This window comes from Salmo salar, chromosome 03 (assembly GCF_965601325.2).
Source record: "Salmo salar chromosome 03, fSalSal1, whole genome shotgun sequence".
NCBI lineage: Eukaryota > Metazoa > Chordata > Actinopteri > Salmoniformes > Salmonidae > Salmo > Salmo salar.
The window spans coordinates 9989992-10015925 of record NC_138293.1 but is presented as its reverse complement, the minus strand read 5'-3'; the positions used below and the strand labels follow the sequence as shown (position 1 = coordinate 10015925).

At 42.0% G+C, this 25934-nt stretch overlaps 33 non-coding genes across 33 annotated transcripts; 18 read left to right on the top strand and 15 right to left on the bottom strand.

Annotated features, from left to right (window-relative positions):
* Positions 1–417: 417 nt before the first annotated feature.
* On the bottom strand, positions 418–490 carry trnak-uuu (transfer RNA lysine (anticodon UUU)). The gene has a single exon. It is a non-coding gene; the product is annotated as a tRNA-Lys (tRNA).
* Positions 491–656: 166 nt separating this feature from the next.
* Positions 657–728, top strand: trnaw-cca (transfer RNA tryptophan (anticodon CCA)). The gene has a single exon. It is a non-coding gene; the product is annotated as a tRNA-Trp (tRNA).
* A 1161-nt stretch (positions 729–1889) lies between these two features.
* trnak-uuu (transfer RNA lysine (anticodon UUU)) lies at positions 1890–1962 on the bottom strand. Its single transcript has one exon. It is a non-coding gene; the product is annotated as a tRNA-Lys (tRNA).
* Positions 1963–2128: 166 nt separating this feature from the next.
* trnaw-cca (transfer RNA tryptophan (anticodon CCA)) lies at positions 2129–2200 on the top strand. The gene has a single exon. It is a non-coding gene; the product is annotated as a tRNA-Trp (tRNA).
* A 1161-nt stretch (positions 2201–3361) lies between these two features.
* On the bottom strand, positions 3362–3434 carry trnak-uuu (transfer RNA lysine (anticodon UUU)). Its single transcript has one exon. It is a non-coding gene; the product is annotated as a tRNA-Lys (tRNA).
* Positions 3435–3600: 166 nt separating this feature from the next.
* trnar-ccg (transfer RNA arginine (anticodon CCG)) lies at positions 3601–3672 on the top strand. The gene has a single exon. It is a non-coding gene; the product is annotated as a tRNA-Arg (tRNA).
* A 1400-nt stretch (positions 3673–5072) lies between these two features.
* Positions 5073–5144, top strand: trnaw-cca (transfer RNA tryptophan (anticodon CCA)). Its single transcript has one exon. It is a non-coding gene; the product is annotated as a tRNA-Trp (tRNA).
* A 1161-nt stretch (positions 5145–6305) lies between these two features.
* trnak-uuu (transfer RNA lysine (anticodon UUU)) lies at positions 6306–6378 on the bottom strand. The gene has a single exon. It is a non-coding gene; the product is annotated as a tRNA-Lys (tRNA).
* A 166-nt stretch (positions 6379–6544) lies between these two features.
* trnaw-cca (transfer RNA tryptophan (anticodon CCA)) lies at positions 6545–6616 on the top strand. Its single transcript has one exon. It is a non-coding gene; the product is annotated as a tRNA-Trp (tRNA).
* Positions 6617–8016: 1400 nt separating this feature from the next.
* trnaw-cca (transfer RNA tryptophan (anticodon CCA)) lies at positions 8017–8088 on the top strand. The gene has a single exon. It is a non-coding gene; the product is annotated as a tRNA-Trp (tRNA).
* A 1161-nt stretch (positions 8089–9249) lies between these two features.
* trnae-uuc (transfer RNA glutamic acid (anticodon UUC)) lies at positions 9250–9322 on the bottom strand. The gene has a single exon. It is a non-coding gene; the product is annotated as a tRNA-Glu (tRNA).
* Positions 9323–9488: 166 nt separating this feature from the next.
* Positions 9489–9560, top strand: trnaw-cca (transfer RNA tryptophan (anticodon CCA)). Its single transcript has one exon. It is a non-coding gene; the product is annotated as a tRNA-Trp (tRNA).
* Positions 9561–10721: 1161 nt separating this feature from the next.
* trnae-uuc (transfer RNA glutamic acid (anticodon UUC)) lies at positions 10722–10794 on the bottom strand. Its single transcript has one exon. It is a non-coding gene; the product is annotated as a tRNA-Glu (tRNA).
* Positions 10795–10960: 166 nt separating this feature from the next.
* On the top strand, positions 10961–11032 carry trnaw-cca (transfer RNA tryptophan (anticodon CCA)). Its single transcript has one exon. It is a non-coding gene; the product is annotated as a tRNA-Trp (tRNA).
* Positions 11033–12193: 1161 nt separating this feature from the next.
* trnak-uuu (transfer RNA lysine (anticodon UUU)) lies at positions 12194–12266 on the bottom strand. The gene has a single exon. It is a non-coding gene; the product is annotated as a tRNA-Lys (tRNA).
* A 166-nt stretch (positions 12267–12432) lies between these two features.
* On the top strand, positions 12433–12504 carry trnaw-cca (transfer RNA tryptophan (anticodon CCA)). Its single transcript has one exon. It is a non-coding gene; the product is annotated as a tRNA-Trp (tRNA).
* Positions 12505–13665: 1161 nt separating this feature from the next.
* Positions 13666–13738, bottom strand: trnak-uuu (transfer RNA lysine (anticodon UUU)). The gene has a single exon. It is a non-coding gene; the product is annotated as a tRNA-Lys (tRNA).
* A 166-nt stretch (positions 13739–13904) lies between these two features.
* trnaw-cca (transfer RNA tryptophan (anticodon CCA)) lies at positions 13905–13976 on the top strand. The gene has a single exon. It is a non-coding gene; the product is annotated as a tRNA-Trp (tRNA).
* Positions 13977–15137: 1161 nt separating this feature from the next.
* Positions 15138–15210, bottom strand: trnak-uuu (transfer RNA lysine (anticodon UUU)). The gene has a single exon. It is a non-coding gene; the product is annotated as a tRNA-Lys (tRNA).
* Positions 15211–15376: 166 nt separating this feature from the next.
* Positions 15377–15448, top strand: trnaw-cca (transfer RNA tryptophan (anticodon CCA)). The gene has a single exon. It is a non-coding gene; the product is annotated as a tRNA-Trp (tRNA).
* A 1161-nt stretch (positions 15449–16609) lies between these two features.
* trnak-uuu (transfer RNA lysine (anticodon UUU)) lies at positions 16610–16682 on the bottom strand. Its single transcript has one exon. It is a non-coding gene; the product is annotated as a tRNA-Lys (tRNA).
* A 166-nt stretch (positions 16683–16848) lies between these two features.
* On the top strand, positions 16849–16920 carry trnaw-cca (transfer RNA tryptophan (anticodon CCA)). Its single transcript has one exon. It is a non-coding gene; the product is annotated as a tRNA-Trp (tRNA).
* A 1161-nt stretch (positions 16921–18081) lies between these two features.
* On the bottom strand, positions 18082–18154 carry trnak-uuu (transfer RNA lysine (anticodon UUU)). The gene has a single exon. It is a non-coding gene; the product is annotated as a tRNA-Lys (tRNA).
* Positions 18155–18320: 166 nt separating this feature from the next.
* Positions 18321–18392, top strand: trnaw-cca (transfer RNA tryptophan (anticodon CCA)). Its single transcript has one exon. It is a non-coding gene; the product is annotated as a tRNA-Trp (tRNA).
* A 1161-nt stretch (positions 18393–19553) lies between these two features.
* On the bottom strand, positions 19554–19626 carry trnak-uuu (transfer RNA lysine (anticodon UUU)). Its single transcript has one exon. It is a non-coding gene; the product is annotated as a tRNA-Lys (tRNA).
* A 166-nt stretch (positions 19627–19792) lies between these two features.
* On the top strand, positions 19793–19864 carry trnaw-cca (transfer RNA tryptophan (anticodon CCA)). Its single transcript has one exon. It is a non-coding gene; the product is annotated as a tRNA-Trp (tRNA).
* A 1400-nt stretch (positions 19865–21264) lies between these two features.
* trnaw-cca (transfer RNA tryptophan (anticodon CCA)) lies at positions 21265–21336 on the top strand. The gene has a single exon. It is a non-coding gene; the product is annotated as a tRNA-Trp (tRNA).
* A 1161-nt stretch (positions 21337–22497) lies between these two features.
* On the bottom strand, positions 22498–22570 carry trnak-uuu (transfer RNA lysine (anticodon UUU)). Its single transcript has one exon. It is a non-coding gene; the product is annotated as a tRNA-Lys (tRNA).
* Positions 22571–22736: 166 nt separating this feature from the next.
* trnaw-cca (transfer RNA tryptophan (anticodon CCA)) lies at positions 22737–22808 on the top strand. The gene has a single exon. It is a non-coding gene; the product is annotated as a tRNA-Trp (tRNA).
* A 1161-nt stretch (positions 22809–23969) lies between these two features.
* Positions 23970–24042, bottom strand: trnak-uuu (transfer RNA lysine (anticodon UUU)). The gene has a single exon. It is a non-coding gene; the product is annotated as a tRNA-Lys (tRNA).
* Positions 24043–24208: 166 nt separating this feature from the next.
* On the top strand, positions 24209–24280 carry trnaw-cca (transfer RNA tryptophan (anticodon CCA)). The gene has a single exon. It is a non-coding gene; the product is annotated as a tRNA-Trp (tRNA).
* A 1163-nt stretch (positions 24281–25443) lies between these two features.
* trnak-uuu (transfer RNA lysine (anticodon UUU)) lies at positions 25444–25516 on the bottom strand. Its single transcript has one exon. It is a non-coding gene; the product is annotated as a tRNA-Lys (tRNA).
* A 166-nt stretch (positions 25517–25682) lies between these two features.
* Positions 25683–25754, top strand: trnaw-cca (transfer RNA tryptophan (anticodon CCA)). Its single transcript has one exon. It is a non-coding gene; the product is annotated as a tRNA-Trp (tRNA).
* Positions 25755–25934: the final 180 nt, after the last annotated feature.

Below are 25934 nucleotides of genomic sequence, written 5' to 3'. Positions count from 1 at the left end.
ATTAATTATAAAAATCGTTTGACATGTTTCAACAAACTTTACCGGTACTGTTCGGACGTATTCGTCTGCGTGTTTTGACCGCCTTTGAGCCAGTGGATTACTGAACACAACGCGCCAACAAAACTGAGATTTTGGGATATAAAGAGGGACTTTATTGAACAAAACAAACATTTATTGTGTAGCTGAGACTCTTGTGACTGCAACCAGATGAAAATCTTCAAAGGTAAGTGATTAATTTGATCGCTATTTCTGACTTTCATGACTCTATATGATTGGAAAATGTTTGTATGCTTTTGGAACAGGGGCGCTGTCCTCAGATAATCGCATGGTATGCTTTCGCAGTAAAGCCATTTTTAAATCTGACCAAATGCAAGTATGGAAAGACTGCCTACTGAAGGAAGGTAAACATTAAAGCAGCGCCCGAACAGGGACTTGAACCCTGGACCCTCAGATTAAAAGTCTGATGCTCTACCGACTGAGCTATTCGGTCTCTGCATTTGCTTATTTTCATACACCTAACCTGTCGGGCAGAGGCACGTGCTGACGAGGGGGCATTGTCAGATAATACATTTCCCAAGAGATCCAGGCCTCCATTCCAAATTATACAATCAACGAAATCTGAACTAGGCATCCCCTCCAAAGATGCGTTTTGTCTAGACCTCGTGGCGCAACGGTAGCGCGTCTGACTCCAGATCAGAAGGTTGCGTGTTCAAATCACGTCGTGGTCAGTGTTTTTATGTGTGCAATCTCTACCTTCTTTAAACAGCGAAGTCAATGAATCAACACAAGTACCAATGTGGCTTACAGTACAAACCTCGAACGAAAACAACCAAACCAATTCTGCTTTAGATGACAATTGTCTCTCATAAAAGCCTGGCACACTGCAAATTCCCAGATCAGATGATGCTGTGTGATTGATTCACAGGCTTAAATCAGTCTTCGAACACGGATTTTAACTTCTTATGGCTTAGGGGAAGTGATTCGACATCTGGATGAGAAGAGTGCCCAAAGTAAACTGCCTGTTACTCAGGCCCAGAATCTAGGATATGCATATAAATGGTAGATCTGGATAGAACACACTTTAAAGTTTCCAAAACCGTTCAAATGATGTCTGTGAGTATAACAGAACTGATATGGCAGGTGAAAATCTGAGGAAAATCCATCCGGGAAGTGGGATTTTTTTTTATGTGGGAAGTTTTCAATTGAATGCCTATTGAGTTTCTAATGGGTTAGGACCCAGATTGCAGTTCCTATGGCTTCCACTAGATGTCAACAGTCTTTAGACATTGTTTCAGGATTGTTTTCTGAAAAATGAAGAAGAATGAGACCTTCTGTCAGTGGACTGAGGAAGCATGCAGTGCTGGTTTGCGCCCATGACCAAGTGCGTGCCCGTCGTTGTTTTTCCTTTCTATTGAATACGCTATTGTCCGGTTGAAATATTATCGAGTATTTAGACAATTGCCAACCTGAAGATTAATTATAAAAATCGTTTGACATGTTTCAACAAACTTTACCGGTACTGTTCGGACATATTCGTCTGCGTGTTTTGACCGCCTTTGAGCCAGTGGATTACTGAACACAACGCGCCAACAAAACTGAGATTTTGGGATATAAAGAGGGACTTTATTGAACAAAACAAACATTTATTGTGTAGCTGAGACTCTTGTGACTGCAACCAGATGAAAATCTTCAAAGGTAAGTGATTAATTTGATGGCTATTTCTGACTTTCGTGACTCTATATGATTGGAAAATGTTTGTATGCTTTTGGAAGAGGGGCGCTGTCCTCAGATAATCGCATGGTATGCTTTCGCTGTAAAGCCATTTTTAAATCTGACCAAATGCAAGTATGGAAAGACTGCCTACTGAAGGAAGATGAACATTAAAGCAGCGCCCGAACAGGGACTTGAACCCTGGACCCTCAGATTAAAAGTCTGATGCTCTACCGACTGAGCTATTCGGGCTCTGCATTTAATTATTTTCATACACCTAACCTGTCGGGCAGAGGCACGTGCTGACGAGGGGGCATTGTCAGATAATACATTTCCCAAGAGATCCAGGCCTCCATTCCAAATGATACAATCAACGAAATCTGAACTAGGCATCCCCTCCAAAGACGCGTTTTGTCTAGACCTTGTGGCGCAACGGTAGTGCGTCTGACTCCAGATCAGAAGATTGCGTGTTCAAATCACGTCGTGGTCAGTGTTTTTATGTGTGCAATCTCTACCTCCTTTAAACATCGAAGTCAATGAATCAACACAAGTACCAATGTGGCTTACAGTACAAACCTCGAACGAAAACAACCAAACCAATTCTGCTTTAGATGACAATTGTCTCTCATAAAAGCCTGGCACACTGCAAATTCCCACATCAGATGATGCTGTGTGATTGATTGACAGGCTTAAATCAGTCTTCGAACACGGATTTTAACTTCTTATGGATTAGGGGAAGTGATTCGACATCTGGATGAGAAGAGTGCCCAAAGTAAACTGCCTGTTACTCAGGCCCAGAATCTAGGATATGCATATAAATGGTAGATTTGGATAGAACACACTTTAAAGTTTCCAAAACCGTTCAAATGATGTCTGTGAGTATAACAGAACTGATATGGCAGGTGAAAATCTGAGGAAAATCCATCCGGGAAGTGGGACTTTATTTGACGTGGGAAGTTTTCAATTGAATGCCTATTGAGTTTCTAATGGGTTAGGACCCAGATTGCAGTTCCTATGGCTTCCACTAGATGTCAACAGTCTTTAGACATTGTTTCAGGATTGTTTTCTGAAAAATGAAGAAGAATGAGACCTTCTGTCAGTGGACTGAGGAAGCATGCAGTGCTGGTTTGCGCACATGACCTAGTGCGTGCCCGTCGTTGTTTTTCCTTTCTATTGAATACGCTATTGTCCGGTTGAAATATTATCGAGTATTTAGACAATTGCCAACCTGAAGATTAATTATAAAAATCGTTTGACATGTTTCAACAAACTTTACCGGTACTGTTCGGACGTATTCGTCTGCGTGTTTTGACCGCCTTTGAGCCAGTGGATTACTGAACACAACGCGCCAACAAAACTGAGATTTTGGGATATAAAGAGGGACTTTATTGAACAAAACAAACATTTATTGTGTAGCTGAGACTCTTGTGACTGCAACCAGATGAAAATCTTCAAAGGTAAGTGATTAATTTGATCGCTATTTCTGACTTTCGTGACTCTATATGATTGGAAAATGTTTGTATGCTTTTGGAAGAGGGGCGCTGTCCTCAGATAATCGCATGGTATGCTTTCGCAGTAAAGCCATTTTTAAATCTGACCAAATGCAAGTATGGAAAGACTGCCTACTGAAGGAAGGTAAACATTAAAGCAGCGCCCGAACAGGGACTTCAACCCTGGACCCTCAGATTAAAAGTCTGATGCTCTACCGACTGAGCTATTCGGGCTCTGAGTTTGCTTATTTTCATACACCTAACCTGTCGGGCAGAGGCACGTGCTGACGAGGGGGCATTGTCAGATAATACATTTCCCAAGAGATCCAGGCCTCCATTCCAAATGATACAATCAACGAAATCTGAACTAGGCATCCCCTCCAAAGATGCGTTTTGTCTAGACCTCGTGGCGCAACGGTAGCGCGTCTGACTCCGGATCAGAAGGTTGCGTCTTCAAATCACGTCGTGGTCAGTGTTTTTATGTGTGCAATCTCTACCTTCTTTAAACAGCGAAGTCAATGAATCAACACAAGTACCAATGTGGCTTACAGTACAAACCTCGAACGAAAACAACCAAACCAATTCTGCTTTAGATGACAATTGTCTCTCATAAAAGCCTGGCACACTGCAAATTCCCAGATCAGATGATGCTGTGTGATTGATTGACAGGCTTAAATCAGTCTTCGAACACGGATTTTAACTTCTTATGGCTTAGGGGAAGTGATTCGACATCTGGATGAGAAGAGTGCCCAAAGTAAACTGCCTGTTACTCAGGCCCAGAATCTAGGATATGCATATAAATGGTAGATTTGGATAGAACACACTTTAAAGTTCCCAAAACCGTTCAAATGATGTCTGTGAGTATAACAGAACTGATATGGCAGGTGAAAATCTGAGGAAAATCCATCCGGGAAGTGGGACTTTATTTGACGTGGGAAGTTTTCAATTGAATGCCTATTGAGTTTCTAATGGGTTAGGACCCAGATTGCAGTTCCTATGGCTTCCACTAGATGTCAACAGTCTTTAGACATTGTTTCAGGATTGTTTTCTGAAAAATGAAGAAGAATGAGACCTTCTGTCAGTGGACTGAGGAAGCATGCAGTGCTGGTTTGCGCACATGACCAAGTGCGTGCCCGTCGTTGTTTTTCCTTTCTATTGAATACGCTATTGTCCGGTTGAAATATTATTGAGTATTTAGACAATTGCCAACCTGAAGATTAATTATAAAAATCGTTTGACATGTTTCAACAAACTTTACCGGTACTGTTCGGACGTATTCGTCTGCGTGTTTTGACCGCCTTTGAGCCAGTGGATTACTGAACACAACGCGCCAACAAAACTGAGATTTTGGGATATAAAGAGGGACTTTATTGAACAAAACAAACATTTATTGTGTAGCTGAGACTCTTGTGACTGCAGCCAGATGAAAATCTTCAAAGGTAAGTGATTAATTTGATGGCTATTTCTGACTTTCGTGACTCTATATGATTGGAAAATGTTTGTATGCTTTTGGAAGAGGGGCGCTGTCCTCAGATAATCGCATGGTATGCTTTCGCAGTAAAGCCATTTTTAAATCTGACCAAATGCAAGTATGGAAAGACTGCCTACTAAAGGAAGGTGAACATTAAAGCAGCGCCCGAACAGGGACTTGAACCCTGGACCCTCACATTAAAATTTTGATGCTCTACCGACTGAGCTATTCGGGCTCTGCATTTACTTATTTTCATACACCTAACCTGTCGGGCAGAGGCACGTGCTGACGAGGGGGCATTGTCAGATAATACATTTCCCAAGAGATCCAGGCCTCCATTCCAAATGATACAATCAATGAAATCTGAACTAGGCATCCCCTCCAAAGACGCGTTTTGTCTAGACCTCGTGGCGCAACGGTAGCGCGTCTGACTCCAGATCAGAAGGTTGCGTGTTCAAATCACGTCGTGGTCAGTGTTTTTATGTGTGCAATCTCTACCTTCTTTAAACAGCGAAGTCAATGAATCAACACAAGTACCAATGTGGCTTACAGTACAAACCTCGAACGAAAACAACCAAACCAGTTCTGCTTTAGATGACAATTGTCTCTCATAAAAGCCTGTCACACTGCAAATTCCCAGATCAGATGATGCTGTGTGATTGATTGACAGGCTTAAATCAGTCTTCGAACACGGATTTTAACTTCTTATGGCTTAGGGGATGTGATTCGACATCTGGATGAGAAGAGTGCCCAAAGTAAACTGCCTGTTACTCAGGCCCAGAATCTAGGATATGCATATAAATGGTAGATTTGGATAGAACACACTTTAAAGTTTCCAAAACCGTTCAAATGATGTCTGTGAGTATAACAGAACTGATATGGCAGGTGAAAATCTGAGGAAAATCCATCCGGGAAGTGGGACTTTATTTGACGTGGGAAGTTTTCAATTGAATGCCTATTGAGTTTCTAATGGGTTAGGACCCAGATTGCAGTTCCTATGGCTTCCACTAGATGTCAACAGTCTTTAGACATTGTTTCAGGATTGTTTTCTGAAAAATGAAGAAGAATGAGACCTTCTGTCAGTGGACTGAGGAAGCATGCAGTGCTGGTTTGCGCACATGACCAAGTGCGTGCCCGTCGTTGTTTTTCCTTTCTATTGAATACGCTATTGTCCGGTTGAAATATTATTGAGTATTTAGACAATTGCCAACCTGAAGATTAATTATAAAAATCGTTTGACATGTTTCAACAAACTTTACCGGTACTGTTCGGACGTATTCGTCTGCGTGTTTTGACCGCCTTTGAGCCAGTGGATTACTGAACACAACGCGCCAACAAAACTGAGATTTTGGGATATAAAGAGGGACTTTATTGAACAAAACAAACATTTATTGTGTAGCTGAGACTCTTGTGACTGCAGCCAGATGAAAATCTTCAAAGGTAAGTGATTAATTTGATGGCTATTTCTGACTTTCGTGACTCTATATGATTGGAAAATGTTTGTATGCTTTTGGAAGAGGGGCGCTGTCCTCAGATAATCGCATGGTATGCTTTCGCAGTAAAGCCATTTTTAAATCTGACCAAATGCAAGTATGGAAAGACTGCCTACTGAAGGAAGGTGAACATTAAAGCAGCGCCCGAACAGGGACTTGAACCCTGGACCCTCAGATTAAAAGTCTGATGCTCTACCGACTGAGCTATTCGGGCTCTGCATTTACTTATTTTCATACACCTAACCTGTCGGGCAGAGGCACGTGCTGACGAGGGGGCATTGTCAGATAATACATTTCCCAAGAGATCCAGGCCTCCATTCCAAATGATACAATCAACGAAATCTGAACTAGGCATCCCCTCCAAAGACGCGTTTTGTCTAGACCTCGTGGCGCAACGGTAGCGCGTCTGACTCCAGATCAGAAGGTTGCGTGTTCAAATCACGTCGTGGTCAGTGTTTTTATGTGTGCAATCTCTACCTTCTTTAAACAGCGAAGTCAATGAATCAACACAAGTACCAATGTGGCTTACAGTACAAACCTCGAACGAAAACAACCAAACCAATTCTGCTTTAGATGACAATTGTCTCTCATAAAAGCCTGTCACGCTGCAAATTCCCAGATCAGATGATGCTGTGTGATTGATTGACAGGCTTAAATCAGTCTTCGAACACGGATTTTAACTTCTTATGGCTTAGGGGATGTGATTCGACATCTGGATGAGAAGAGTGCCAAAAGTAAACTGCCTGTTACTCAGGCCCAGAATCTAGGATATGCATATAAATGGTAGATTTGGATAGAACACACTTTAAAGTTTCCAAAACCGTTCAAATGATGTCTGTGAGTATAACAGAACTGATATGGCAGGTGAAAATCTGAGGAAAATCCATCCGGGAAGTGGGACTTTATTTGACGTGGGAAGTTTTCAATTGAATGCCTATTGAGTTTCTAATGGGTTAGGACCCAGATTGCAGTTCCTATGGCTTCCACTAGATGTCAACAGTCTTTAGACATTGTTTCAGGATTGTTTTCTGAAAAATGAAGAAGAATGAGACCTTCTGTCAGTGGACTGAGGAAGCATGCAGTGCTGGTTTGCGCACATGACCAAGTGCGTGCCCGTCGTTGTTTTTCCTTTCTATTGAATACGCTATTGTCCGGTTGAAATATTATTGAGTATTTAGACAATTGCCAACCTGAAGATTAATTATAAAAATCGTTTGACATGTTTCAACAAACTTTACCGGTACTGTTCGGACGTATTCGTCTGCGTGTTTTGACCGCCTTTGAGCCAGTGGATTACTGAACACAACGCGCCAACAAAACTGAGATTTTGGGATATAAAGAGGGACTTTATTGAACAAAACAAACATTTATTGTGTAGCTGAGACTCTTGTGACTGCAGCCAGATGAAAATCTTCAAAGGTAAGTGATTAATTTGATGGCTATTTCTGACTTTCGTGACTCTATATGATTGGAAAATGTTTGTATGCTTTTGGAAGAGGGGCGCTGTCCTCAGATAATCGCATGGTATGCTTTCGCAGTAAAGCCATTTTTAAATCTGACCAAATGCAAGTATGGAAAGACTGCCTACTAAAGGAAGGTGAACATTAAAGCAGCGCCCGAACAGGGACTTGAACCCTGGACCCTCACATTAAAATTTTGATGCTCTACCGACTGAGCTATTCGGGCTCTGCATTTACTTATTTTCATACACCTAACCTGTCGGGCAGAGGCACGTGCTGACGAGGGGGCATTGTCAGATAATACATTTCCCAAGAGATCCAGGCCTCCATTCCAAATGATACAATCAATGAAATCTGAACTAGGCATCCCCTCCAAAGACGCGTTTTGTCTAGACCTCGTGGCGCAACGGTAGCGCGTCTGACTCCAGATCAGAAGGTTGCGTGTTCAAATCACGTCGTGGTCAGTGTTTTTATGTGTGCAATCTCTACCTTCTTTAAACAGCGAAGTCAATGAATCAACACAAGTACCAATGTGGCTTACAGTACAAACCTCGAACGAAAACAACCAAACCAGTTCTGCTTTAGATGACAATTGTCTCTCATAAAAGCCTGTCACACTGCAAATTCCCAGATCAGATGATGCTGTGTGATTGATTGACAGGCTTAAATCAGTCTTCGAACACGGATTTTAACTTCTTATGGCTTAGGGGATGTGATTCGACATCTGGATGAGAAGAGTGCCCAAAGTAAACTGCCTGTTACTCAGGCCCAGAATCTAGGATATGCATATAAATGGTAGATTTGGATAGAACACACTTTAAAGTTTCCAAAACCGTTCAAATGATGTCTGTGAGTATAACAGAACTGATATGGCAGGTGAAAATCTGAGGAAAATCCATCCGGGAAGTGGGACTTTATTTGACGTGGGAAGTTTTCAATTGAATGCCTATTGAGTTTCTAATGGGTTAGGACCCAGATTGCAGTTCCTATGGCTTCCACTAGATGTCAACAGTCTTTAGACATTGTTTCAGGATTGTTTTCTGAAAAATGAAGAAGAATGAGACCTTCTGTCAGTGGACTGAGGAAGCATGCAGTGCTGGTTTGCGCACATGACCAAGTGCGTGCCCGTCGTTGTTTTTCCTTTCTATTGAATACGCTATTGTCCGGTTGAAATATTATTGAGTATTTAGACAATTGCCAACCTGAAGATTAATTATAAAAATCGTTTGACATGTTTCAACAAACTTTACCGGTACTGTTCGGACGTATTCGTCTGCGTGTTTTGACCGCCTTTGAGCCAGTGGATTACTGAACACAACGCGCCAACAAAACTGAGATTTTGGGATATAAAGAGGGACTTTATTGAACAAAACAAACATTTATTGTGTAGCTGAGACTCTTGTGACTGCAGCCAGATGAAAATCTTCAAAGGTAAGTGATTAATTTGATGGCTATTTCTGACTTTCGTGACTCTATATGATTGGAAAATGTTTGTATGCTTTTGGAAGAGGGGCGCTGTCCTCAGATAATCGCATGGTATGCTTTCGCAGTAAAGCCATTTTTAAATCTGACCAAATGCAAGTATGGAAAGACTGCCTACTGAAGGAAGGTGAACATTAAAGCAGCGCCCGAACAGGGACTTGAACCCTGGACCCTCAGATTGAAAGTCTGATGCTCTACCGACTGAGCTATTCGGGCTCTGCATTTACTTATTTTCATACACCTAACCTGTCGGGCAGAGGCACGTGCTGACGAGGGGGCATTGTCAGATAATACATTTCCCAAGAGATCCAGGCCTCCATTCCAAATGATACAATCAACGAAATCTGAACTAGGCATCCCCTCCAAAGACGCGTTTTGTCTAGACCTCGTGGCGCAACGGTAGCGCGTCTGACTCCAGATCAGAAGGTTGCGTGTTCAAATCACGTCGTGGTCAGTGTTTTTATGTGTGCAATCTCTACCTCCTTTAAACATCGAAGTCAATGAATCAACACAAGTACCAATGTGGCTTACAGTACAAACCTCGAACGAAAACAACCAAACCAATTCTGCTTTAGATGACAATTGTCTCTCATAAAAGCCTGTCACACTGCAAATTCCCAGATCAGATGATGCTGTGTGATTGATTGACAGGCTTAAATCAGTCTTCGAACACGGATTTTAACTTCTTATGGCTTAGGGGAAGTGATTCGACATCTGGATGAGAAGAGTGCCCAAAGTAAACTGCCTGTTACTCAGGCCCAGAATCTAGGATATGCATATAAATGGTAGATTTGGATAGAACACACTTTAAAGTTTCCAAAACCGTTCAAATGATGTCTGTGAGTATAACAGAACTGATATGGCAGGTGAAAATCTGAGGAAAATCCATCCGGGAAGTGGGACTTTATTTGACGTGGGAAGTTTTCAATTGAATGCCTATTGAGTTTCTAATGGGTTAGGACCCAGATTGCAGTTCCTATGGCTTCCACTAGATGTCAACAGTCTTTAGACATTGTTTCAGGATTGTTTTCTGAAAAATGAAGAAGAATGAGACCTTCTGTCAGTGGACTGAGGAAGCATGCAGTGCTGGTTTGCGCACATGACCAAGTGCGTGCCCGTCGTTGTTTTTCCTTTCTATTGAATACGCTATTGTCCGGTTGAAATATTATTGAGTATTTAGACAATTGCCAACCTGAAGATTAATTATAAAAATCGTTTGACATGTTTCAACAAACTTTACCGGTACTGTTCGGACGTATTCGTCTGCGTGTTTTGACCGCCTTTGAGCCAGTGGATTACTGAACACAACGCGCCAACAAAACTGAGATTTTGGGATATAAAGAGGGACTTTATTGAACAAAACAAACATTTATTGTGTAGCTGAGACTCTTGTGACTGCAGCCAGATGAAAATCTTCAAAGGTAAGTGATTAATTTGATGGCTATTTCTGACTTTCGTGACTCTATATGATTGGAGAATGTTTGTATGCTTTTGGAACAGGGGTGCTGTCCTCAGATAATCGCATGGTATGCTTTCGCAGTAAAGCCATTTTTAAATCTGACCAAATGCAAGTATGGAAAGACTGCCTACTGAAGGAAGGTGAACATTAAAGCAGCGCCCGAACAGGGACTTGAACCCTGGACCCTCAGATTGAAAGTCTGATGCTCTACCGACTGAGCTATTCGGGCTCTGCATTTACTTATTTTCATACACCTAACCTGTCGGGCAGAGGCACGTGCTGACGAGGGGGCATTGTCAGATAATACATTTCCCAAGAGATCCAGGCCTCCATTCCAAATGATACAATCAACGAAATCTGAACTAGGCATCCCCTCCAAAGACGCGTTTTGTCTAGACCTCGTGGCGCAACGGTAGCGCGTCTGACTCCAGATCAGAAGGTTGCGTGTTCAAATCACGTCGTGGTCAGTGTTTTTATGTGTGCAATCTCTACCTCCTTTAAACATCGAAGTCAATGAATCAACACAAGTACCAATGTGGCTTACAGTACAAACCTCGAACGAAAACAACCAAACCAATTCTGCTTTAGATGACAATTGTCTCTCATAAAAGCCTGTCACACTGCAAATTCCCAGATCAGATGATGCTGTGTGATTGATTGACAGGCTTAAATCAGTCTTCGAACACGGATTTTAACTTCTTATGGCTTAGGGGAAGTGATTCGACATCTGGATGAGAAGAGTGCCCAAAGTAAACTGCCTGTTACTCAGGCCCAGAATCTAGGATATGCATATAAATGGTAGATTTGGATAGAACACACTTTAAAGTTTCCAAAACCGTTCAAATGATGTCTGTGAGTATAACAGAACTGATATGGCAGGTGAAAATCTGAGGAAAATCCATCCGGGAAGTGGGACTTTATTTGACGTGGGAAGTTTTCAATTGAATGCCTATTGAGTTTCTAATGGGTTAGGACCCAGATTGCAGTTCCTATGGCTTCCACTAGATGTCAACAGTCTTTAGACATTGTTTCAGGATTGTTTTCTGAAAAATGAAGAAGAATGAGACCTTCTGTCAGTGGACTGAGGAAGCATGCAGTGCTGGTTTGCGCACATGACCAAGTGCGTGCCCGTCGTTGTTTTTCCTTTCTATTGAATACGCTATTGTCCGGTTGAAATATTATTGAGTATTTAGACAATTGCCAACCTGAAGATTAATTATAAAAATCGTTTGACATGTTTCAACAAACTTTACCGGTACTGTTCGGACGTATTCGTCTGCGTGTTTTGACCGCCTTTGAGCCAGTGGATTACTGAACACAACGCGCCAACAAAACTGAGATTTTGGGATATAAAGAGGGACTTTATTGAACAAAACAAACATTTATTGTGTAGCTGAGACTCTTGTGACTGCAGCCAGATGAAAATCTTCAAAGGTAAGTGATTAATTTGATGGCTATTTCTGACTTTCGTGACTCTATATGATTGGAGAATGTTTGTATGCTTTTGGAACAGGGGTGCTGTCCTCAGATAATCGCATGGTATGCTTTCGCAGTAAAGCCATTTTTAAATCTGACCAAATGCAAGTATGGAAAGACTGCCTACTGAAGGAAGGTGAACATTAAAGCAGCGCCCGAACAGGGACTTGAACCCTGGACCCTCAGATTAAAAGTCTGATGCTCTACCGACTGAGCTATTCGGGCTCTGCATTTACTTATTTTCATACACCTAACCTGTCGGGCAGAGGCACGTGCTGACGAGGGGGCATTGTCAGATAATACATTTCCCAAGAGATCCAGGCCTCCATTCCAAATGATACAATCAACGAAATCTGAACTAGGCATCCCCTCCAAAGATGCGTTTTGTCTAGACCTCGTGGCGCAACGGTAGCGCGTCTGACTCCAGATCAGAAGGTTGCGTGTTCAAATCACGTCGTGGTCAGTGTTTTTATGTGTGCAATCTCTACCTTCTTTAAACAGCGAAGTCAATGAATCAACACAAGTACCAATGTGGCTTACAGTACAAACCTCGAACGAAAACAACCAAACCAATTCTGCTTTAGATGACAATTGTCTCTCATAAAAGCCTGGCACACTGCAAATTCCCAGATCAGATGATGCTGTGTGATTGATTGACAGGCTTAAATCAGTCTTCGAACACGGATTTTAACTTCTTATGGCTTAGGGGAAGTGATTCGACATCTGGATGAGAAGAGTGCCCAAAGTAAACTGCCTGTTACTCAGGCCCAGAATCTAGGATATGCATATAAATGGTAGATTTGGATAGAACACACTTTAAAGTTTCCAAAACCGTTCAAATGATGTCTGTGAGTATAACAGAACTGATATGGCAGGTGAAAATCTGAGGAAAATCCATCCGGGAAGTGGGACTTTATTTGACGTGGGAAGTTTTCAATTGAATGCCTATTGAGTTTCTAATGGGTTAGGACCCAGATTGCAGTTCCTATGGCTTCCACTAGATGTCAACAGTCTTTAGACATTGTTTCAGGATTGTTTTCTGAAAAATGAAGAAGAATGAGACCTTCTGTCAGTGGACTGAGGAAGCATGCAGTGCTGGTTTGCGCACATGACCAAGTGCGTGCCCGTCGTTGTTTTTCCTTTCTATTGAATACGCTATTGTCCGGTTGAAATATTATTGAGTATTTAGACAATTGCCAACCTGAAGATTAATTATAAAAATCGTTTGACATGTTTCAACAAACTTTACCGGTACTGTTCGGACGTATTCGTCTGCGTGTTTTGACCGCCTTTGAGCCAGTGGATTACTGAACACAACGCGCCAACAAAACTGAGATTTTGGGATATAAAGAGGGACTTTATTGAACAAAACAAACATTTATTGTGTAGCTGAGACTCTTGTGACTGCAGCCAGATGAAAATCTTCAAAGGTAAGTGATTAATTTGATGGCTATTTCTGACTTTCGTGACTCTATATGATTGGAAAATGTTTGTATGCTTTTGGAAGAGGGGCGCTGTCCTCAGATAATCGCATGGTATGCTTTCGCAGTAAAGCCATTTTTAAATCTGACCAAATGCAAGTATGGAAAGACTGCCTACTGAAGGAAGGTGAACATTAAAGCAGCGCCCGAACAGGGACTTGAACCCTGGACCCTCAGATTAAAAGTCTGATGCTCTACCGACTGAGCTATTCGGGCTCTGCATTTACTTATTTTCATACACCTAACCTGTCGGGCAGAGGCACGTGCTGACGAGGGGGCATTGTCAGATAATACATTTCCCAAGAGATCCAGGCCTCCATTCCAAATGATACAATCAACGAAATCTGAACTAGGCATCCCCTCCAAAGACGCGTTTTGTCTAGACCTCGTGGCGCAACGGTAGCGCGTCTGACTCCAGATCAGAAGGTTGCGTGTTCAAATCACGTCGTGGTCAGTGTTTTTATGTGTGCAATCTCTACCTCCTTTAAACATCGAAGTCAATGAATCAACACAAGTACCAATGTGGCTTACAGTACAAACCTCGAACGAAAACAACCAAACCAATTCTGCTTTAGATGACAATTGTCTCTCATAAAAGCCTGTCACACTGCAAATTCCCAGATCAGATGATGCTGTGTGATTGATTGACAGGCTTAAATCAGTCTTCGAACACGGATTTTAACTTCTTATGGCTTAGGGGAAGTGATTCGACATCTGGATGAGAAGAGTGCCCAAAGTAAACTGCCTGTTACTCAGGCCCAGAATCTAGGATATGCATATAAATGGTAGATTTGGATAGAACACACTTTAAAGTTTCCAAAACCGTTCAAATGATGTCTGTGAGTATAACAGAACTGATATGGCAGGTGAAAATCTGAGGAAAATCCATCCGGGAAGTGGGACTTTATTTGACGTGGGAAGTTTTCAATTGAATGCCTATTGAGTTTCTAATGGGTTAGGACCCAGATTGCAGTTCCTATGGCTTCCACTAGATGTCAACAGTCTTTAGACATTGTTTCAGGATTGTTTTCTGAAAAATGAAGAAGAATGAGACCTTCTGTCAGTGGACTGAGGAAGCATGCAGTGCTGGTTTGCGCACATGACCAAGTGCGTGCCCGTCGTTGTTTTTCCTTTCTATTGAATACGCTATTGTCCGGTTGAAATATTATTGAGTATTTAGACAATTGCCAACCTGAAGATTAATTATAAAAATCGTTTGACATGTTTCAACAAACTTTACCGGTACTGTTCGGACGTATTCGTCTGCGTGTTTTGACCGCCTTTGAGCCAGTGGATTACTGAACACAACGCGCCAACAAAACTGAGATTTTGGGATATAAAGAGGGACTTTATTGAACAAAACAAACATTTATTGTGTAGCTGAGACTCTTGTGACTGCAGCCAGATGAAAATCTTCAAAGGTAAGTGATTAATTTGATGGCTATTTCTGACTTTCGTGACTCTATATGATTGGAGAATGTTTGTATGCTTTTGGAACAGGGGTGCTGTCCTCAGATAATCGCATGGTATGCTTTCGCAGTAAAGCCATTTTTAAATCTGACCAAATGCAAGTATGGAAAGACTGCCTACTGAAGGAAGGTGAACATTAAAGCAGCGCCCGAACAGGGACTTGAACCCTGGACCCTCAGATTAAAAGTCTGATGCTCTACCGACTGAGCTATTCGGGCTCTGCATTTACTTATTTTCATACACCTAACCTGTCGGGCAGAGGCACGTGCTGACGAGGGGGCATTGTCAGATAATACATTTCCCAAGAGATCCAGGCCTCCATTCCAAATGATACAATCAACGAAATCTGAACTAGGCATCCCCTCCAAAGATGCGTTTTGTCTAGACCTCGTGGCGCAACGGTAGCGCGTCTGACTCCAGATCAGAAGGTTGCGTGTTCAAATCACGTCGTGGTCAGTGTTTTTATGTGTGCAATCTCTACCTTCTTTAAACAGCGAAGTCAATGAATCAACACAAGTACCAATGTGGCTTACAGTACAAACCTCGAACGAAAACAACCAAACCAATTCTGCTTTAGATGACAATTGTCTCTCATAAAAGCCTGGCACACTGCAAATTCCCAGATCAGATGATGCTGTGTGATTGATTGACAGGCTTAAATCAGTCTTCGAACACGGATTTTAACTTCTTATGGCTTAGGGGAAGTGATTCGACATCTGGATGAGAAGAGTGCCCAAAGTAAACTGCCTGTTACTCAGGCCCAGAATCTAGGATATGCATATAAATGGTAGATTTGGATAGAACACACTTTAAAGTTTCCAAAACCGTTCAAATGATGTCTGTGAGTATAACAGAACTGATATGGCAGGTGAAAATCTGAGGAAAATCCATCCGGGAAGTGGGACTTTATTTGACGTGGGAAGTTTTCAATTGAATGCCTATTGAGTTTCTAATGGGTTAGGACCCAGATTGCAGTTCCTATGGCTTCCACTAGATGTCAACAGTCTTTAGACATTGTTTCAGGATTGTTTTCTGAAAAATGAAGAAGAATGAGACCTTCTGTCAGTGGACTGAGGAAGCATGCAGTGCTGGTTTGCGCACATGACCAAGTGCGTGCCCGTCGTTGTTTTTCCTTTCTATTGAATACGCTATTGTCCGGTTGAAATATTATTGAGTATTTAGACAATTGCCAACCTGAAGATTAATTATAAAAATCGTTTGACATGTTTCAACAAACTTTACCGGTACTGTTCGGACGTATTCGTCTGCGTGTTTTGACCGCCTTTGAGCCAGTGGATTACTGAACACAACGCGCCAACAAAACTGAGATTTTGGGATATAAAGAGGGACTTTATTGAACAAAACAAACATTTATTGTGTAGCTGAGACTCTTGTGACTGCAGCCAGATGAAAATCTTCAAAGGTAAGTGATTAATTTGATGGCTATTTCTGACTTTCGTGACTCTATATGATTGGAAAATGTTTGTATGCTTTTGGAAGAGGGGCGCTGTCCTCAGATAATCGCATGGTATGCTTTCGCAGTAAAGCCATTTTTAAATCTGACCAAATGCAAGTATGGAAAGACTGCCTACTGAAGGAAGGTGAACATTAAAGCAGCGCCGGAACAGGGACTTGAACCCTGGACCCTCAGATTAAAAGTCTGATGCTCTACCGACTGAGCTATTCGGGCTCTGCATTTACTTATTTTCATACACCTAACCTGTCGGGCAGAGGCACGTGCTGACGAGGGGGCATTGTCAGATAATACATTTCCCAAGAGATCCAGGCCTCCATTCCAAATGATACAATCAACGAAATCTGAACTAGGCATCCCCTCCAAAGACGCGTTTTGTCTAGACCTCGTGGCGCAACGGTAGCGCGTCTGACTCCAGATCAGAAGGTTGCGTGTTCAAATCACGTCGTGGTCAGTGTTTTTATGTGTGCAATCTCTACCTCCTTTAAACATCGAAGTCAATGAATCAACACAAGTACCAATGTGGCTTACAGTACAAACCTCGAACGAAAACAACCAAACCAATTCTGCTTTAGATGACAATTGTCTCTCATAAAAGCCTGTCACACTGCAAATTCCCAGATCAGATGATGCTGTGTGATTGATTGACAGGCTTAAATCAGTCTTCGAACACGGATTTTAACTTCTTATGGCTTAGGGGAAGTGATTCGACATCTGGATAAGAAGAGTGCCCAAAGTAAACTGCCTGTTACTCAGGCCCAGAATCTAGGATATGCATATAAATGGTAGATTTGGATAGAACACACTTTAAAGTTTCCAAAACCGTTCAAATGATGTCTGTGAGTATAACAGAACTGATATGGCAGGTGAAAATCTGAGGAAAATCCATCCGGGAAGTGGGACTTTATTTGACGTGGGAAGTTTTCAATTGAATGCCTATTGAGTTTCTAATGGGTTAGGACCCAGATTGCAGTTCCTATGGCTTCCACTAGATGTCAACAGTCTTTAGACATTGTTTCAGGATTGTTTTCTGAAAAATGAAGAAGAATGAGACCTTCTGTCAGTGGACTGAGGAAGCATGCAGTGCTGGTTTGCGCACATGACCAAGTGCGTGCCCGTCGTTGTTTTTCCTTTCTATTGAATACGCTATTGTCCGGTTGAAATATTATTGAGTATTTAGACAATTGCCAACCTGAAGATTAATTATAAAAATCGTTTGACATGTTTCAACAAACTTTACCGGTACTGTTCGGACGTATTCGTCTGCGTGTTTTGACCGCCTTTGAGCCAGTGGATTACTGAACACAACGCGCCAACAAAACTGAGATTTTGGGATATAAAGAGGGACTTTATTGAACAAAACAAACATTTATTGTGTAGCTGAGACTCTTGTGACTGCAGCCAGATGAAAATCTTCAAAGGTAAGTGATTAATTTGATGGCTATTTCTGACTTTCGTGACTCTATATGATTGGAAAATGTTTGTATGCTTTTGGAACAGGGGCGCTGTCCTCAGATAATCGCATGGTATGCTTTCGCAGTAAAGCCATTTTTAAATCTGACCAAATGCAAGTATGGAAAGACTGCCTACTGAAGGAAGGTGAATTTTAAAGCAGCGCCCGAACAGGGACTTGAACCCTGGACCCTCAGATTAAAAGTCTGATGCTCTACCGACTGAGCTATTCGGGCTCTGCATTTACTTATTTTCAAACACCTAACCTGTCGGGCAGAGGCACGTGCTGACGAGGGGGCATTGTCAGATAATACATTTCCCAAGAGATCCAGGCCTCCATTCCAAATGATACAATCAACGAAATCTGAACTAGGCATCCCCTCCAAAGATGCGTTTTGTCTAGACCTCGTGGCGCAACGGTAGCGCGTCTGACTCCAGATCAGAAGGTTGCGTGTTCAAATCACGTCGTGGTCAGTGTTTTTATGTGTGCAATCTCTACCTTCTTTAAACAGCGAAGTCAATGAATCAACACAAGTACCAATGTGGCTTACAGTACAAACCTCGAACGAAAACAACCAAACCAATTCTGCTTTAGATGACAATTGTCTCTCATAAAAGCCTGGCACACTGCAAATTCCCAGATCAGATGATGCTGTGTGATTGATTGACAGGCTTAAATCAGTCTTCGAACACGGATTTTAACTTCTTATGGCTTAGGGGAAGTGATTCGACATCTGGATGAGAAGAGTGCCCAAAGTAAACTGCCTGTTACTCAGGCCCAGAATCTAGGATATGCATATAAATGGTAGATTTGGATAGAACACACTTTAAAGTTTCCAAAACCGTTCAAATGATGTCTGTGAGTATAACAGAACTGATATGGCAGGTGAAAATCTGAGGAAAATCCATCCGGGAAGTGGGACTTTATTTGACGTGGGAAGTTTTCAATTGAATGCCTATTGAGTTTCTAATGGGTTAGGACCCAGATTGCAGTTCCTATGGCTTCCACTAGATGTCAACAGTCTTTAGACATTGTTTCAGGATTGTTTTCTGAAAAATGAAGAAGAATGAGACCTTCTGTCAGTGGACTGAGGAAGCATGCAGTGCTGGTTTGCGCACATGACCAAGTGCGTGCCCGTCGTTGTTTTTCCTTTCTATTGAATACGCTATTGTCCGGTTGAAATATTATTGAGTATTTAGACAATTGCCAACCTGAAGATTAATTATAAAAATCGTTTGACATGTTTCAACAAACTTTACCGGTACTGTTCGGACGTATTCGTCTGCGTGTTTTGACCGCCTTTGAGCCAGTGGATTACTGAACACAACGCGCCAACAAAACTGAGATTTTGGGATATAAAGAGGGACTTTATTGAACAAAACAAACATTTATTGTGTAGCTGAGACTCTTGTGACTGCAGCCAGATGAAAATCTTCAAAGGTAAGTGATTAATTTGATGGCTATTTCTGACTTTCGTGACTCTATATGATTGGAAAATGTTTGTATGCTTTTGGAACAGGGGCGCTGTCCTCAGATAATCGCATGGTATGCTTTCGCAGTAAAGCCATTTTTAAATCTGACCAAATGCAAGTATGGAAAGACTGCCTACTGAAGGAAGGTGAACATTAAAGCAGCGCCCGAACAGGGACTTGAACCCTGGACCCTCAGATTAAAAGTCTGATGCTCTACCGACTGAGCTATTCGGGCTCTGCATTTACTTATTTTCATACACCTAACCTGTCGGGCAGAGGCACGTGCTGACGAGGGGGCATTGTCAGATAATACATTTCCCAAGAGATCCAGGCCTCCATTCCAAATGATACAATCAACGAAATCTGAACTAGGCATCCCCTCCAAAGACGCGTTTTGTCTAGACCTCGTGGCGCAACGGTAGCGCGTCTGACTCCAGATCAGAAGGTTGCGTGTTCAAATCACGTCGTGGTCAGTGTTTTTATGTGTGCAATCTCTACCTTCTTTAAACAGCGAAGTCAATGAATCAACACAAGTACCAATGTGGCTTACAGTACAAACCTCGAACGAAAACAACCAAACCAATTCTGCTTTAGATGACAATTGTCTCTCATAAAAGCCTGGCACACTGCAAATTCCCAGATCAGATGATGCTGTGTGATTGATTGACAGGCTAAAATCAGTCTTCGAACACGGATTTTAACTTCTTATGGCTTAGGGGAAGTGATTCGACATCTGGATGAGAAGAGTGCCCAAAGTAAACTGCCTGTTACTCAGGCCCAGAATCTAGGATATGCATATAAATGGTAGATTTGGATAGAACACACTTTAAAGTTTCCAAAACCGTTCAAATGATGTCTGTGAGTATAACAGAACTGATATGGCAGGTGAAAATCTGAGGAAAATCCATCCGGGAAGTGGGATTTTTTTTGATGTGGGAAGTTTTCAATTGAATGCCTATTGAGTTTCTAATGGGTTAGGACCCAGATTGCAGTTCCTATGGCTTCCACTAGATGTCAACAGTCTTTAGACATTGTTTCAGGATTGTTTTCTGAAAAATGAAGAAGAATGAGACCTTCTGTCAGTGGACTGAGGAAGCATGCAGTGCTGGTTTGCGCACATGACCAAGTGCGTGCCCGTCTTTGTTTTTCCTTTCTATTGAATATGCTATTGTCCGGTTGAAATATTATCGAGTATTTAGACAATTGCCAACCTGAAGATTAATTATAAAAATCGTTTGACATGTTTCAACAAACTTTACCGGTACTGTTCGGACGTATTCGTCTGCGTGTTTTGACCGCCTTTGAGCCAGTGGATTACTGAACACAACGCGCCAACAAAACTGAGATTTTGGGATATAAAGAGGGACTTTATTGAACAAAACAAACATTTATTGTGTAGCTGAGACTCTTGTGACTGCAACCAGATGAAAATCTTCAAAGGTAAGTGATTAATTTGATCGCTATTTCTGACTTTCGTGACTATATATGATTGGAAAATGTTTGTATGCTTTTGGAAGAGGGGCGCTGTCCTCAGATAATCGCATGGTATGCTTTCGCAGTAAAGCCATTTTTAAATCTGACCAAATGCAAGTATGGAAAGACTGCCTACTGAAGGAAGGTAAACATTAAAGCAGCGCCCGAACAGGGACTTCAACCCTGGACCCTCAGATTAAAAGTCTAATGCTCTACAGACTGAGCTATTCGGGCTCTGCATTTACTTATTTTCATACACCTAACCTGTCGGGCAGAGGCACGTGCTGACGAGGGGGCATTGTCAGATAATACATTTCCCAAGAGATCCAGGCCTCCATTCCAAATGATACAATCAACGAAATCTGAACTAGGCATCCCCTCCAAAGATGCGTTTTGTCTAGACCTCGTGGCGCAACGGTAGCGCGTCTGACTCCAGATCAGAAGGTTGCGTGTTCAAATCACGTCGTGGTCAGTGTTTTTATGTGTGCAATCTCTACCTTCTTTAAACAGCGAAGTCAATGAATCAACACAAGTACCAATGTGGCTTACAGTACAAACCTCGAACGAAAACAACCAAACCAATTCTGCTTTAGATGACAATTGTCTCTCATAAAAGCCTGTCACACTGCAAATTCCCAGATCAGATGATGCTGTGTGATTGATTGACAGGCTTAAATCAGTCTTCGAACACGGATTTTAACTTCTTATGGTTTAGGGGATGTGATTCGACATCTGGATGAGAAGAGTGCCCAAAGTAAACTGCCTGTTACTCAGGCCCAGAATCTAGGATATGCATATAAATGGTAGATTTGGATAGAACACACTTTAAAGTTTCCAAAACCGTTCAAATGATGTCTGTGAGTATAACAGAACTGATATGGCAGGTGAAAATCTGAGGAAAATCCATCCGGGAAGTGGGACTTTATTTGACGTGGGAAGTTTTCAATTGAATGCCTATTGAGTTTCTAATGGGTTAGGACCCAGATTGCAGTTCCTATGGCTTCCACTAGATGTCAACAGTCTTTAGACATTGTTTCAGGATTGTTTTCTGAAAAATGAAGAAGAATGAGACCTTCTGTCAGTGGACTGAGGAAGCATGCAGTGCTGGTTTGCGCACATGACCAAGTGCGTGCCCGTCGTTGTTTTTCCTTTCTATTGAATACGCTATTGTCCGGTTGAAATATTATTGAGTATTTAGACAATTGCCAACCTGAAGATTAATTATAAAAATCGTTTGACATGTTTCAACAAACTTTACCGGTACTGTTCGGACGTATTCGTCTGCGTGTTTTGACCGCCTTTTAGCCAGTGGATTACTGAACACAACGCGCCAACAAAACTGAGATTTTGGGATATAAAGAGGGACTTTATTGAACAAAACAAACATTTATTGTGTAGCTGAGACTCTTGTGACTGCAGCCAGATGAAAATCTTCAAAGGTAAGTGATTAATTTGATGGCTATTTCTGACTTTCGTGACTCTATATGATTGGAAAATGTTTGTATGCTTTTGGAAGAGGGGTGCTGTCCTCAGATAATCACATGGTATGCTTTCGCAGTAAAGCCATTTTTAAATCTGACCAAATGCAAGTATGGAAAGACTGCCTACTGAAGGAAGGTGAACATTAAAGCAGCGCCCGAACAGGGACTTGAACCCTGGACCCTCAGATTAAAAGTCTGATGCTCTACCGACTGAGCTATTCGGGCTCTGCATTTACTTATTTTCATACACCTAACCTGTCGGGCAGAGGCATGTGCTGACGAGGGGGCATTGTCAGATAATACATTTCACAAGAGATCCAGGCCTCCATTCCAAATGATACAATCAACGAAATCTGAACTAGGCATCCCCTCCAAAGACGCGTTTTGTCTAGACCTCGTGGCGCAACGGTAGCGCGTCTGACTCCAGATCAGAAGGTTGCGTGTTCAAATCACGTCGTGGTCAGTGTTTTTATGTGTGCAATCTCTACCTCCTTTAAACATCGAAGTCAATGAATCAACACAAGTACCAATGTGGCTTACAGTACAAACCTCGAACGAAAACAACCAAACCAATTCTGCTTTAGATGACAATTGTCTCTCATAAAAGCCTGTCACACTGCAAATTCCCAGATCAGATGATGCTGTGTGATTGATTGACAGGCTTAAATCAGTCTTCGAACACGGATTTTAACTTCTTATGGCTTAGGGGAAGTGATTCGACATCTGGATGAGAAGAGTGCCCAAAGTAAACTGCCTGTTACTCAGGCCCAGAATCTAGGATATGCATATAAATGGTAGATTTGGATAGAACACACTTTAAAGTTTCCAAAACCGTTCAAATGATGTCTGTGAGTATAACAGAACTGATATGGCAGGTGAAAATCTGAGGAAAATCCATCCGGGAAGTGGGACTTTATTTGACGTGGGAAGTTTTCAATTGAATGCCTATTGAGTTTCTAATGGGTTAGGACCCAGATTGCAGTTCCTATGGCTTCCACTAGATGTCAACAGTCTTTAGACATTGTTTCAGGATTGTTTTCTGAAAAATGAAGCAGAATGAGACCTTCTGTCAGTGGACTGAGGAAGCATGCAGTGCTGGTTTGCGCACATGACCTAGTGCGTGCCCGTCGTTGTTTTTCCTTTCTATTGAATACGCTATTGTCCGGTTGAAATATTATCGAGTATTTAGACAATTGCCAACCTGAAGATTAATTATAAAAATCGTTTGACATGTTTCAACAAACTTTACCGGTACTGTTCGGACGTATTCGTCTGCGTGTTTTGACCGCCTTTGAGCCAGTGGATTACTGAACACAACGCGCCAACAAAACTGAGATTTTGGGATATAAAGAGGGACTTTATTGAACAAAACAAACATTTATTGTGTAGCTGAGACTCTTGTGACTGCAACCAGATGAAAATCTTCAAAGGTAAGTGATTAATTTGATCGCTATTTCTGACTTTCGTGACTCTATATGATTGGAAAATGTTTGTATGCTTTTGGAACAGGGGCGCTGTCCTCAGATAATCGCATGGTATGCTTTCGCAGTAAAGCCATTTTTAAATCTGACCAAATGCAAGTATGGAAAGACTGCCTACTGAAGGAAGGTAAACATTAAAGCAGCGCCCGAACAGGGACTTCAACCCTGGACCCTCAGATTAAAAGTCTGATGCTCTACCGACTGAGCTATTCAGGCTCTGCATTTGCTTATTTTCATACACCTAACCTGTCGGGCAGAGGCACGTGCTGACGAGGGGGCATTGTCAGATAATACATTTCCCAAGAGATCCAGGCCTCCATTCCAAATGATACAATCAACGAAATCTGAACTAGGCATCCCCTCCAAAGATGCGTTTTGTCTAGACCTCGTGGCGCAACGGTAGCGCGTCTGACGCCAGATCAGAAGGTTGCGTGTTCAAATCACGTCGTGGTCAGTGTTTTTATGTGTGCAATCTCTACCTTCTTTAAACAGCGAAGTCAATGAATCAACACAAGTACCAATGTGGCTTACAGTACAAACCTCGAACGAAAACAACCAAACCAATTCTGCTTTAGATGACAATTGTCTCTCATAAAAGCCTGTCACACTGCAAATTTCCAGATCAGATGATGCTGTGTGATTGATTGACAGGCTTAAATCAGTCTTCGAACACGGATTTTAACTTCTTATGGCTTAGGGGAAGTGATTCGACATCTGGATGAGAAGAGTGCCCAAAGTAAACTGCCTGTTACTCAGGCCCAGAATCTAGGATATGCATATATAAATGGTAGATTTGGATAGAACACACTTTAAAGTTTCCAAAACCGTTCAAATGATGTCTGTGAGTATAACAGAACTGATATGGCAGGTGAAAATCTGAGGAAAATCCATCCGGGAAGTGGGACTTTATTTGACGTGGGAAGTTTTCAATTGAATGCCTATTGAGTTTCTAATGGGTTAGGACCCAGATTGCAGTTCCTATGGCTTCCACTAGATGTCAACAGTCTTTAGACATTGTTTCAGGATTGTTTTCTGAAAAATGAAGAAGAATGAGACCTTCTGTCAGTGGACTGAGGAAGCATGCAGTGCTGGTTTGCGCACATGACCTAGTGCGTGCCCGTCGTTGTTTTTCCTTTCTATTGAATACGCTATTGTCCGGTTGAAATATTATCGAGTATTTAGACAATTGCCAACCTGAAGATTAATTATAAAAATCGTTTGACATGTTTCAACAAACTTTACCGGTACTGTTCGGACGTATTCGTCTGCGTGTTTTGACCGCCTTTGAGCCAGTGGATTACTGAACACAACGCGCCAACAAAACTGAGATTTTGGGATATAAAGAGGGACTTTATTGAACAAAACAAACATTTATTGTGTAGCTGAGACTCTTGTGACTGCAACCAGATGAAAATCTTCAAAGGTAAGTGATTAATTTGATGGCTATTTCTGACTTTCGTGACTCTATATGATTGGAAAATGTTTGTATGCTTTTGGAACAGGGGCGCTGTCCTCAGATAATCGCATGGCATGCTTTCGCAGTAAAGCCATTTTTAAATCTGACCAAATGCAAGTATGGAAAGACTGCCTACTGAAGGAAGGTGAACATTAAAGCAGCGCCCAAACAGGGACTTGAACCCTGGACCCTCAGATTAAAAGTCTGATGCTCTACCGACTGAGCTATTCGGGCTCTGCATTTACTTATTTTCATACACCTAACCTGTCGGGCAGAGGCACGTGCTGACGAGGGGGCATTGTCAGATAATACATTTCCCAAGAGATCCAGGCCTCCATTCCAAATGATACAATCAACGAAATCTGAACTAGGCATCCCCTCCAAAGACGCGTTTTGTCTAGACCTCGTGGCGCAACGGTAGCGCGTCTGACTCCAGATCAGAAGGTTGCGTGTTCAAATCACGTCGTGGTCAGTGTTTTTATGTGTGCAATCTCTACCTCCTTTAAACATCGAAGTCAATGAATCAACACAAGTACCAATGTGGCTTACAGTACAAACCTCGAACGAAAACAACCAAACCAATTCTGCTTTAGATGACAATTGTCTCTCATAAAAGCCTGTCACACTGCAAATTCCCAGATCAGATGATGCT